This window comes from Rhinolophus sinicus, chromosome 3 (genome assembly GCF_057876585.1).
Source record: "Rhinolophus sinicus isolate RSI-liver-muscle chromosome 3, RSI-T2T, whole genome shotgun sequence".
Taxonomy (NCBI): domain Eukaryota; kingdom Metazoa; phylum Chordata; class Mammalia; order Chiroptera; family Rhinolophidae; genus Rhinolophus; species Rhinolophus sinicus.
Window position 1 is genome coordinate 65,402,871 of NC_142503.1, and position 14,579 is coordinate 65,417,449.

The window sequence follows — 14,579 nt, forward strand, 5'->3', positions numbered from 1 at the left end:
GTGCTACTATCTTGTTATGTCTTGCCTGGCCTACTCTGGCCCATTTAATTTATCCTCCTGACAAGAGACAAATTGAATTCCCTAAAATTCAAAACATGTTTTATTACTTCCCAATTCAAAACGCTTAAAGGTCTCTCTTTGTTACGTTTCCACAATATGTCCCCAACCATCCTTTTACCTCATCTTCACTACTGTATTACTAGTTTCCTATAGTTAAAGACATTTAAATGACTGATTTTCAAGATATGGTCAAAATCCTTTATTCTTGCTTCCCTTCTTCCTAAAATCCATTTCTCCTTTAAGGTAGCTCTCCTTCCCAGTATAACCTTAAACCACAAAAAATTTTTCAACGTATTAAGGGTAAGTTAAATATCACATAATCCAGATATTTCTAAAATTTCAAATATCACTCATACTCAAGCTGAAGCTGTTTGTGGACCTCTTAACCTCTGGCACATTTAATTATACTTCTCTTTGACACTTATTTTATTCCTTCCTTGCTATATTTTACTTCATTTTGAATCTGTTTACCCCTGGGCTTTCTGTCTGTCCCCCGAGTGGAAAGCAAATTCTTGATGGGAATCTGTTCATATCATGCAGTCATTTTACCTGTAGGATGCAGATAAATTTTTGTTCAATGCAGTTGAGGTGCTTCTACCAACTTATATTCTTTCCTTGACGGAAACATATGGCAATGTATATCCCATTTTATTCAGAGAAAAAGATAAATCAGCTGCATTCAGAACCTACCATTCTCCACTGAGTTAATTTGGCTTATACAGAAATTCTGTTAAAAGATATGGGCAAACTCCCATATCTTTATTTGTAAAATTACCTTAAAATAACAGTATATGTAAAATCAATGAAAATAATATAGTGTTTTCACAAAAGAGAAACGATGGTAATCACTCGCGATTTTCTAAGGGGAAAAGAACTTTTAGGAATCTTGTTTTCTCCTGATACTTATAATAGAAATGAGCTGAATGTAAGTCATGATATTCTGATTAGACACTATTTCTTTTGAAATACTGCAGCAGAGCTATTTACATTTTTTGGTGAAATTCACCTGTTATTTTAATGTTTATTATTTAATGTGCTACTCATAACACATTGAGGTTTAAATATTAGAAATTAAGAAACTGGGATGCAGAGATACTAAATAATCAGTCAAGATTACAGAAAAAGAGACTATCAGAAGTAGGACTTAAACCCTGCTCTTCTACTTAAAGAATGTATGCTTTTTCCATGTCACTCTGGGGCTTTCCAAGCAAGCCAAATTAATTCATCAGGAAGCAATAGGAGCTATTGACATAAAGCTTGTTGATTTTCTATTAGAAAGCACTTTTTTTCCAGACAAACGTCTCTGTCCAATTATTCTTGTCCAATAATTTGAGATTTCAGTCCTTCCCATGCTATATTTCCTTATTCACATACTAATTTTTATTTACTGTCTGTTTATTGATAGTTTATGACTAACTGTGCAGCCTTTCCTAGCAGAGGAGTTTATCAAGGAAGGCAACAAATAATTAATCTATTTCTAGAAGTGCAAGCAAGGTGCCCACTGAAAAAACTAAATGTGCTGAATAATTTTTTTAATATATTTCAAATTCCATATTGACTAAAAATGACCATAAATTAAGACATACTGAGAGGTCCCAAATAGAGTGAAAGTGGCAAACCAAAAAGGTTCCCTTAGACTGGTTCCTATTTTGGGACATCTGCTGGACTCAGGTAACTGTGAGATTATATTTTGATGAACTCACATGATGTATGCGATGAAGAAAGCCAAGACAGTGAGCCTCATAAGGAGACCTGACTTCAAGCTGTTTCACCAAAAGGCTGCCCTCTCAGAATAAAGGTATATAAGACGCGAGAGAACATTTTTGTAATGTCTGTCTCTAATTGGGTAGAGAGAAAGCAAAAATGTCTCCATGTCATTTAAAATGAAAGTTAGTCCTTCTGTGTGTTTACAGCACAAAGATTTACTACAGGTGTCACACAGGAACCGGAGAAATACAAGTTAAAAGGAGATAACATCTTGCAGCCATTACATAGGCAAAAACTTAAATCTGTTAACAAGTAATGCCATCAACATGATAGAAGTGTGTATAAAGTGGTGGTAGGATTATAATCAGTATAGTCTCTTTGGAGAACGTGAAATCCTTAGCAAAATTGAAGATGCTCATATGCTATGACACAGCAATTCTGTATCCATGAATATATCTTTGGCAAATCCTTATACATGTGAATAAGGAAGTTTACATTGGATATTTGTTGTAGTACTGTTTGTAATAGAAGAGAAAAAACAAAATAATCCAACTATTTATTTGCAAGAGAATAAATAAACACGGCCTTAAATACATACGTTTAAGGGGCAATGTGTTTATAGGGCAATGTTTCTCTATAAAATAAAAAAATGTAATTCAAAGATGACAAATATTATTATAATATGATTTTGGTGTTTTTCTAGTATTTGAAATATTTTATTATTACATGTGAAATTTTGAAAAGAATATCAGTAACTGGAACTCATCACATTAACCTGACTGAGGGAGAAAAAATACTATGATTATTCTGATCAGTACAATAAAAACAGTGGGTAAGATTTGACCCCTAATTGTAATTTTAAATATCCTAACAAAGTAAATATAAATTGATTTTTTTTCTGTGCAAAAGGGATCAACTAATGCATTACAACAAACCAGATTTTCTTACAAAATTTGGACTCACTCTCTGAAGTTGGTAATAAAGTAATGTGCATGCTATTATTTCATCTATTCAACATTATATTAATGTTCACTGTCAGCATAAAGAATAAATTAAAGTTATAAGGAATGGAAAGGAAAAAAATAAAATTTTTATCATTTGTAGGCAATCAGTTGAACCTAATTACAATTCTTACAATTAAAAAGAGTGGTCAGATTGACAGTTATAAGAACAACATACAAATATTAATAGTGTTTCTATTGAGCAGCAACAGTTTATTCAAAAATGAAATAAGAAGATATTCCATTTTTAAAAGCAACAACTATTTTACAGTACTAAGGAATAAATCTAACAAATATGTTCAAGAAACATAATCACAATATTATAAAATATAGCTGAAAGTTACAAAAATGACCTAAATAAGTAGAAAGCTATTCTGTGATCTTGTATGAAAAGTATAAATATCATAAAGTTGTTAATTTCCTAAAAGACAAGTTCCTAACAGTATTTATTGTGAAAAGGAATGAATTGTTATTCCACATTCTTTTTTTTTTTAAAATTAGTTTATTGGGGTGACAACTATTAATAAAGTTACATAGGTTTCAGGTGTACAATTCTGTAATACATCATTTATATATCACACTGTGTGTTCACCCCAGAGTCAGTTCTCCTTCTATTACCATATATTTAATCCCCTTTACCCTCATCTACCACCCCCGTCCACCCTATCCTCTGGTAACCACTAAACTATTGTCTGTCTATGAGTTTTTTTTCTTAATTTGTTTGTCTTTTTCCTTTGTTGTTTTAAGTTTTATATACCACATATCAGTGAAATCATATGGTTCTTGACTTTCTGTCTGACTTATTTCGCTTAGCATTATAATCTGAGATCCATCCATGTTGTTGCAAATGGCACTATTTCATCTTTTCTTATAGCAGAATAGTATTCCATTGTGTGTATCTACTACAACTTCTTTATCTAATTATCTAATGAAGGATGCTTTGGTTGTTTCCATGTCTTGGCCACATTCTTGTCAGTATGTCGTGTTTCAGAGTTTTGAATTTGGCCATTCTAGTGAGTGTGTAGTGGCATTTTAATGTTGTTTTAATTTACAGTTCCCTAATGATATATAATATTGAATATCTTTTAATATGCTATCTGCCATCTGTGTATCTTCTTTGGTGAGATCTCTGTTAAGGTCTTTGGCCCATTTTTTAATCCAGTTGCTTATTTTCTTACTGTTGAGCTTTGAGTTCCTTGTATATTGTGGGTAGTAGTTTTTTATGAAATGTATTTTTGCAAATATTTTTTGGCTTATTTTTTCATTCTCTCGATATTATCTTTCACAGAGCAGAAGTTTTTCATTTTAAAGAAGTCCAGCTTATCAATTATTTCTTTTATGTGTTGTGGTTTTGGTGTTGTAGCTAAAAAGTCATTGTCATACCCGAGATCATCTAGGTTCTCTCCTGTGTTATCTTGTAATTTTATAGTATGGTGTTTTATATTTAGTTGTATGACATATTTTGAGTTAATTTTTGTGAAGGACATAAGATATGTGTCTGGATATCCAGTTGTCCCACCGCCATTTGTTGAAGAGACGATCGTTGCTCCATTTTATTGCTGTCGCTTCTTTTTCAAAGATCAGTTGACTACATTTATGTGGGTCTATATCTGGATTCTCTATTCTGTTCCATTGATCTGTTTGTCTATTATTTTACCAATACCATCTGTCTTGATTACTGTAACTTTATAGTAAGTCTTAAAATCAGGTAGTGTCAGACCTCCAACTTTGTTCTCCATCAATATCGAATTGGCTGTACTAGGTCTTTTTCCTCTCCATATAAACTTTAAAACCAGAGTGTCATTATCCATGAAGTAACTTGCTGGGGTTTTGATTGGGATTATGTTGATAATCAGATCAAGTTGAGAAGAATTGACATCTTGAAATAGTGAGTCTTCCTATCCATGAACTTGGAATATCTCTCCATTTGTGTACTCCTTTGTTTTATTTTGTCAGAGTTTTGTAGTGTTCCTCACTTAGGTATTATACATATTTTGTTAAATTTTGTGTAATTATTTTATTTTGGGGGGCCCACAAGCTTTTTGAAGAACAATTTCTTGTAAATTTCAGTAAAGGAAGATACAGGAATCCTACACAAAAGAAACTCTTCTTTTGTGTATTTACTCTAGAAACATTCTAACATGTGTGTGCATGCACATAAAAACTTGTTCAAAGAGTCTCATTGTAGCATTGCATGTAAAAGCAAATATTTAAAATGTCCATCAGTGGAAAAATTAATAAATTGTGATATGTTTATGAAATGTATTCCTATACAGCAGTTTTAATGGAAAAAATATACATGTATCAAAATGGATAAATTTAATTAATAATATATTGACTTAAAAAAAGCAGGTTGTAAATACAAGATACAAGCAGTAAATATTATATATAGCTGTAAAGCAATACTTCATATCATTTCATATAAATATTACACATTTATGAATATAGATGAGGAAGATATAAACCAATATCTGACCAGCAATTATCTTTGTGAAAAGATGAAGGGAAAAAGATGTATTGAGTAGAAAGATGATTTTGTCTTATCTTGCTTTAAAAACAAACTAAAAAGGGATTGCAGGAAATATAGAACCTGTTGCCAATTATTAAATCGTGGGTTTGTCATGTATGATTTTATTTAATTTTCTATTCAATTCATAATTAAAAATAAAAAGTATATTATAAAAATTAAAAAAAGCGATATTTGTGTTTGAATGTGATGCCAGTTAAAGTAAAAAATGCAGATGAATGGGGAAACAATCAAGAGTAGAACCTGAAGTAATTTACACAATCAAGAACAGTATTCCAGTAGAAGCTCCTATCTGAAGGATACATTAAGTCAGCAAGGTGAAGGCTTCATCAGGGAGCCAAAATGGGATAGGTTTCAGACAAAAGAACATCATATGTGAAAATCCTAGTGGTAAAGATATCAAGAAGGATTTAGTTAAATAAGAGTCACGTATAAGTAGAGTAGTGCTTCTCACACTTACCTGAGCATTGAAATTACCTGAAGAGCTCTAAAAACTTTACCAGGCTTTTCCAAATTTAAGTGTGACTATAAATTGCATGAGGATCTTTTTTAAACGCAGATTATGATTTGGCAGATCATAATCCTACTGAATTCTGATTTAAACTCAATATTAAAAATATCATAATAGTCCTATACAGCAGCAACTAATTATAAAATGCAATAAGAGTTTCCATTTTCAAAACAAATCATAATACCTAGGACTAAATTTAACAATATATGTTAGGAACTTTAGTAACAAAATTATATAAAATATATGAAAAGTTCGAAAGTGACCTAAATAAACAGAGACATATTCTACAAACGTGAATGAAAATTTTAACTATCATAAAGATTTCAATTTCCTGAAAGTCATATCCCAAAACAGGTTTATTGGGATTGGGCTCTTGATTTTGCATTTCTAACAAGATTTCAGTGATGTAAAAACTGCTAGTCTACCTTGCAAGTCTGGAGTGTAGGGACGCATGTGTGCTTGCAGGTAGAGGAAGAGGAGGTGTAAGATTGGGTGTGGAAAGTGTTGAGAAATGGAGATGGAAATTTGCAAGGGTTAACTCTTGAGGGAATCTGTGAGGTAGATCAGGACTTGATCCTAAGGAAAATGAGAGAACTGTGATGTGTTTCAAACCAAGGAATGCCATGAGCAAATTTTTGTTTTAGGAAAATCACTTGGGCTATAGTATGGGGGAACGGATAGCGGAAAGACCAGTGGAAAAGATGGAAGCAACTGAGGAGGCATTTAACAATAATTCAAGTGAAAGATAATGATCGAGGCTAAAGAGTGGTAGGATAAATAAATGGTTTAGCATGATTATAAACCTGCATTCACTTTCATCATTACCTTCCTTGCACAAGTCCTTGAGACACAATAATTTTTTTCTGAGTTTTTATTACAAATAGAATTAGTTTAAGAAATGAGAGAAATCGTTATAATTAATCTGCAGCCATATTTTATGTTCTAAGAGGTGTATTCCCTTCCTATTCTCAACATTCAGAATATGTTCCCTTAGGTGATTTCACCTCTTGTTTTGCCTGGGATAATCCAAGACATGTACTGCTTGTCTTCATATAATTATTAATATCATTCTTTTATTCTCAAAAGTAATATATATATTTGGACAGTTTGTCATTCTTTTTTTAGTGAAAATATCTATTATCATACAGTTTCTTGGGTAGACTTTCTCTGGACCAGATTATTTTAATAGCAGATACAACTATGTTGTACCAAGGAAAGTATACCATGGTTTGCCAACGTATATGTGTTGTGACACCTGGCTATGTTAACTCCTCTACTGCAAAAGAATTGGAAATACCTATCCAAATCAGCAGCAGCAACTTTACATACAACTTTACATGGCAGCACGTTTATTGGTTTAAGCAATAATCCTAGAAGGTTTTGAATGTGGTTGATTATGTAGAAACACATTGACTCTCTTTACAGCTCTTACCTTACCTCCCTCCCTTGTTCACTAAGTTCCAATTGCACCTTCTTCCTGTGCCTCACACACGTAAAGCGGTCATTTCTGTCTCAGAAACTTTTCCGGCTTTTTCTCTGCCGGAATAGTTCTTCCCCAAATTCTTACCTGCTCACAGCCTGCTCACCCTTCATCTAAGCTTGTGTCAGCTCCTCAAATAGGCCTTCCTTTATAACCAGTCCTCACTCACATGCATCACTCTTATCTCATTTCCATGTTTGATTTTCTCTATAGCTACTTACAATATTCATTGTTCCTTTCATTTACTCAAATTACATTTTACCATATTTATTGTCAATCTCTACTATTGTAATAGAAGTACCATGAGAGCAGGGACCTTGTCATATATTTAAGCACCACTATATTTCCTGCATGGACTGTACTGGTGAACTCAGAGGTCAATGATTATTAAAATGAGCGAGTGAATTTATACCAGCTCTACCATTTACAAACCATGGGACTTTAAGCAAGTCATTAAACATTCCTAAGGCTCAGTTTTCAAGTCCATAAATTAACAATAATAATAATAATAATAACAATAATAATAATAATTCCTTTATAGGGTTGTAAGGCTTTAAAATATATTTCAAACAAGATAATGTTCATTCCAAGTACCATATAGTATGTGCTCAATAAACAGAAGCGATCATTCATTATTAGCTATAGGTAAGAGCACCATCCCAATTCCCAACCACTGTGACATCACTTTTTGAAAACACAGAATGTATAATGGATTTAACAAATATTCTGACCTGAAGGCTATTGAATATACACTTAATTTGCAGTAACCCAAATAAATTGCATGAAAAGAATAGCTTTTGCTGTTTTAAGGAAAAGCCAATCGAGTCATTTTCAAATCATTCACAATGTGATATTTTAGTTCATTTTATTATATTAAATGTAATATGAAAGAATACATTCCTCATATTTCAGAGAAAGGAATAATCTCTCTGCTTATCTTACAGGCATGTCTCAGATTTCCGGTACCTAATTTTTATCTTCTATTTGAAAAGAGTGAAAAGAATTACTCTTCTCTCAGGTTAGGCTGACAAAAACTTCATTGAGAACTCAAAATTTGGCCCTTTTCTCCCGTTCCCCCTCCATAATTTTACTAAATTTATACCATATTCTTAGGTCAGTGAATTCATTCTTTCTATAGTTATTTCATTATTTGAAAACACTTCTTCTAAAGAATGATGCTTTTGTTATGGTTATCTTTCACATTTATGCAAAATGGTTCCAATAAAAAGTGAAATGGAAAACAGACCAGCTGGTAAAACTTTATCTTGTTATTTTTTAAACACAAATTGCTATTTTCCTATAATTGTAGAAATATAATTTTGCATTTTATTTCTTAATGGCAGGACTTAATTGATAGAACATGGAAGCTAATTGGAATGTAAAGGTGATGAATGGTTGTGATAATGAGGTGACTGTCAGGTCATAAACAATCTTTTTAATCACCAGTATCTTTCCTGTAGATTATCTAATTTAACATGTTGTGTTCTCTTTAAAAAAATGTGATAACGGTCAAGAGACTGTTTATTTTTCTGTCAGTTTGCTATGAGATATTATCTGTCAATATGCATATGTGCTCATGTTTTAATGGCCTAACACTTGGCAAAAAAATAATAACTAGTCTCTAGGGTGTCCTGAGAATTGAGCACCTCAAAAGTAGGTCAGATTCTTGGACATATGATGAAATACAATGGGCAAGTAACTCATGTAAAAACAATAAGTAGAAGTAATTTGTCAAGTTGTAAATTTCCTGCATCCCTTACGTTTTGGTTTTTTTTTTTTTTAAAGTATTTTTCTTGTAATACCGTCAGATGAAGATATTGGATCATCTTGGAGAGTACTGGGGAGATGAGAGATGACAGGCTATCAGTAAAATATCAAAGTTAAATAATTTTATAGATAAATCATCTTGTACTCAATAGTTTCAGTCTTTTGAGGTAAGTTGGTCTTCTGCCAGAATTCTTAGGAAATGGTGACAAAAATCTAGGTTACTAGCTTTGACCACCTATAAGCTCCTGTTTCTCATCCATAAAACCAAGAAAGTTCTTTGTATGTAGTAGAAGTTCAATATCTATTCAGTAAAAGAATATACGAATTACCTGGATCAATTAGTACTTGGAAGCCTTCATAACAGTAAGTGAGGAAGGTATCTCCAGCTCCAATTTAATGAGTATACCAGAAAGCCTTACAATTGCTACTAATTTCCAAGGGCAGTGTTCTCTCTCCCTCCCTTCCTCTCGCCTTTATTTTCTTCCTTCCTTCCTTCTTTCCTTCCTTCCTTCCTTCCTTCCTCCCTCCCTCTCTCCCTTCCTAAAATGTTTCCAAAATCCTTCCATTTCAAAAACATGGACTATGGCAGAAATTTGCAAGTCTGTCTGAAGGTGTTAGGAAAATAAAGTTGTTTTTCTATATAGGACATACCCTGTAAATGGGGTTGACAAGAAAATAGATATCAGAGGAAGAACAGATTTGTTGAACCACTATGGCTGATGAAACATTCCTTGGGAGTATAGTATGACAGCCATGAGACTCACAGACAATGCACAACAGAGATTCGATTCTGCAGGAAAATCAGCAGAATCACAATTAGCTTTATAATACGAATAAATTTCAGAGTAAATAACAATACAGCTCCTGCCTTTTCAGCCTCATCTTAGATATGTTCCCTCCTTCAAAATTCCTTAGCTCCTACACACTGAGTTATTCAAACTAGCCAGCACTTCCCCAATTAACGGTCTTCCTGTATTTTGTACACTCTGCCATTAAAGGTGTTTTTCTCACTCCTTATCTCATGCATATTCATTCTGCAAGTCTCAACTTAAATGTTTCCCTCAAAAAGCCAATTATTGGTCCTTCCCATTGCTTCAATCCCTAAATTAGTTCCTCTATGTTTTTATAATATGCTTGTACTATAAAATATTTGCCAAATTACAATTATATATTATTTTGTAATGTGTTTATCTCTGCACTGTCTTGTAAAATCCACAAAGGCAGGAACCATGGCTATTTTGTTCATTTCCATATCCTCAGTTTCTGGCACAATTCTTTTCCCATGAAGATTTTCAGTGCATATTTATGGAAGGAAGGGAGGAAGAGAGGATGAGATTTTTTCTGTCACCATACAAGAAATTACAAAATAAATTACATATTTGCATTTGAGTATAGAAAAAATAAAGTAAAATTTTGGTCTTAATGTAATCACAGATGCTTACATGGAATAAATGTTTGTGAAACATATGGATAATTTACATAATGAAATAATTATTATAATTTTAAGTAAAATTTAATAACTCCAAGAAAAGAGATGACAATACTCATACATTTCAGAGTTGTTCTTAGCTAGTCAGTATATCCATATACATTACCTATTGCTTTAGAAATGATTCCCCCAAAGGATTCCACCAAAATGGTGATATCCATGCATATAAGTTGGACAGAAAATATTTTATCCTTTCGGTATTGTTTGAAAATAAAATGCAGTTATTTTTAGGTTGTTGTAATAGGTGTTTCAATATCTATTGTTAGCCATTCCATCTCTGCTTTTATGAAGTTAGTATTAACATTAAAACTTAAACTAGTTTTTATAGCAGTCTTGAAGTTTAGCCTCTAAGACATTGTACTTGAAGAGATCACATCTTCTAATAAAGCTTAAGGTCTGAAATATACTTCTGGAAACTGACCCTACAGATCAGTTAATTAAAATAATCATTTCATTATGTTTCTAGGGAATAGCTCATTAGCACAGGCAGCTAGAGACATTTACAGCAATCTTGTCCCTGTAGTCAGCCAGGAAGGAATAATAGGGGTGAGGGGAAGAAGAAGCCTTAGGCCTCAGTCAAGACAATAGAGCTCTAGTGCTAATATCACTTTCCATGGCTACGTGACTTGAAGCAAGAAAAATTCAACTCTGAGTCAGTTCTCTCAACAATGAAATAAAACAGCTGGACAAGATAGAGCTCCTAAGTCCCTTCCACTTCTGAAACATGTACATATACTTTTTGAAGTTTGTGATGATGACATTTTGCTATCCTGGAAGACACAGTGAAACATCACCACTCCCCCTACACTTCTATCATTTTCAAGTCCATTCTATGGATAAAACTGTGGGGTATGTTCACATTTTAGGGTGCTATCCCAATTGATTCTTGGAGGAAACAAAGGGAAACCTAGGATTTCCTGATTTAGTCCCTTAATTCCCAGATGAGGAAACTGAAACCAAAGTTGGGTGTTACTCGGCATCACACACTGAGTGCTCGGCAGGCCCGAGACCGGACTCCGCGGGTGTTGACTTCCATTCCAGTGGGAATCTCAGAACACAGCTCTGCCTCCTTACCAGGGAAGATGCTCCATTCCTTGCTGTGCATTCTCAGTTTCTCACTGTGAAATTAGTTTTGATCCTCTAACGCAGTATGAGTAGGAGGAATTATTATTAACAATTTTTGAAGTATGACAAGCATAATGAATATGTAGAAAGATACTGAAATGAGTAATAATTATGAAATGTACCCTATCCACACAAATGTACACTCTCCACAAAAATTAATTACCCAAAGATGATTAGGTTAAAATTGTAAGTATGTAATTTGTGGATTTAACACTTTTGCATTAATCACATGGAATATCCATTAATTATTTCCATATTTCCTATTTCTATAAATTGCCCATACATGTTGAAACTAATTATATTTATTGAAATAATTAAATTCTTTCTTTTTTTCCTAAATTACACATTTTTAAATATTATTATGTAGTTTTTATTTTATTAGCCTGTCTTCCTGGGGTAATTTTGGCTGTATTTTAAATTTCATTACCATATTCTTTACATAAATTAATATCAATGGTTGCATTCAGTTTCATTTAACTTCATTACATAATTTAGATTTTTTATTATCACAGCAACATAGTATCTAAATCTTTTCTGTGTAATTCCTCTTCATGCTTTCCTATTTATTGCTTTACATTCTTCATCTGTCTCTATCTTAGTCAACCAAACAATGTATTCCTATCTTATATAATTTTTAATAAAACAACTCACAAATATACATCCAAATGTTTGAATTTAGTGAATGTTATTAAGCTTATTATATTCCTAAAAAATAATAAAAATACATCTCAGAAATCAAACTGCTGTTGCCTACTTGCAAAACAACCATGTGGAAAGTTTCCCTTTTGTTTTTCCTTGAAAGTAAAAGCAGTTTGTGTTGCTGTATAAGAATAAATTAGGATTATTTTTTCCTGAGATGAGCCAAAGTGAAAAATAAGATAAAGATTTTTTTCTTGGATTGCTTGACTTTCTTTTGCCCATTTGTATTAATAAGTTATTTTAACGTTATTTAGTAATATTCTGTCACAAAATTGTATTTGCATGTTTATACCCTGCCTTGTTCTTAAAAGGATTTGAGACGTCTGTTAGAATTTTTAAGTCCTTTTCCCTTAGTGGTGAAAGCAGATAGCATAAACTCTAGAATCTATATCAGGTATGCAATATCTTTTATATATTCATCAGTGACTTATTAAGCATATACTATGTATCAAAACTGAACTAGATGTCAGCATCGTTTTGAAAAAAATGGACATCATTTTCACCTTAAATGCGGAGAGGGGCGTACAAAGAAGGGGAAATAATGGATTAAAATACAGCATGATAATATAGTGTTCCTCCAACACCCCACCTAGGATGGTCCAGAGATACTTCCAAAGATGGAAATGTCTAAACTGAGCCTTGTTGATATACAGTTGCTACCCAGTTAATTTTGAGGTAATAAAACATCCAAGATTTTTGTAAGCAAAGAAGACAAGAAATGTGATACACTTGATGAAACAGAAGATGTTTTTAGTGGCTAAAGTGCAGAAAATTCGGCAGGCAGTGATGAAGAAGGAGAATGGAGAGGTATACAGAGATTAATCATGAAAACTCTTGTAAGCAGACCACCTTAAAGAGTTTTGACTTTGTACAAGGCTAACAGGAAGCCCTTCAAATGTATAAGCATAGAAGTGACTTGTTCAGAATTGAGTTTAATAAGATCTCTAATTGTCACAAGGCAAAATGTATTATTGGGGTAGGATGAGACAGAAATAGAGGCATTAGGACCAGGTAGAAGATTGTTGAATTAATCTAGGCAGATGGTGATAAAAGACACCAGGATAGTGATAGTGAAGGTGAGGAGATGCTTACATAGTAGAGGGGTAAGCTTTAGTCACTACCACTGTTGTCTATGCTAAGTATGCCCATATTTCAATACAGGTTTTTAGTTTGGTCAACTCAATACCAGAAAATCAGTCAAACCTATTCTTTGACTGATGGAAATGGCCAGCTAACAAAGCACAGATAATCAAGTACAAACAAGTAAATGGGATGATTATATCAGTACAAATGACTGATTACTCTTGTGAAGGGACTAGTCATATCACTTCAAATAACTAACGAGTTTTATAAATAGACTGATTAAATTAACACAAAATGACAATCCAGTTTATACCATGAAGGCAAAAGGTGCTTCTCGTTGCCATCTTACTTTTGCTCACAGATTTTATCCCTTTTCCTACCGGGTATGGCCATGCCCCGTCTTTCTAACCAAAAGCAAGAAGGCTGAGAGGATGGCGATGCTGTGCTGAGCAGCACAGCAGCTAGACAGGAGCTATGAGTGTGATGGAGGGAAGATGTTTGTCAAATATTGTAATAAAAATTAAAATAAGACACTGAATAATAATGCAGAAGACGAACAAAGGTTAGACTAGCTATTAGGTCATGGGGAGAAGTTAGTAAACGAGAAAAATATATACTACTCTTTTGAAAGATTTAGTTCTGAAGGTAAAGAGTTCTAGATCACTAGCTTGAGTAAAGGCAGGCTATGAGAAGGTTTTGTTTTTTTTGCCAGTTGTGGAGATTAGTTTTGTTTGTGGTTTCAGAGGAAAGAACCAGAAGGAGAGGCTGAAAATAAAAGAAGACTTAATATAGTGAGTGGGTCACAATCCTAAATGAGATGTCAAAGAATAGGAAAAGGAATTAAGAGCACGGAGAGACTTAGCTATGGAATGGAGGCTTCCACTGAGCCTGACGGAAGGGACGCAAGGATGGTGAGATAGAGATAAATTTAGAAGAGTAAAAGGAAGTTGGGGAGTTTATACCTCCTGACACTGGAGGAGGGATAAGCTCCTTGTGTTTATACACAACTCATCTCCACAAATTAACCACTGTTAATAAGCACAAGTCATCTCCTCAAATGAACCACTGTGAAAGTTCAGTAGGAGTCAGGAACTATTATACAAGAGTGGTATTGTCTCTGGTGACTATTG

The 14,579-nt window shown here is 33.2% G+C and overlaps 1 long non-coding RNA gene across 1 annotated transcript in view; it reads left to right on the forward strand.

Annotated features, from left to right (window-relative positions):
- LOC141570402 (uncharacterized) overlaps window positions 1–14,579 on the forward strand; it is a 458,083-nt gene that overhangs the window by 26,540 nt on the left and 416,964 nt on the right. The gene's annotated exons all lie outside the window — the stretch shown is intronic.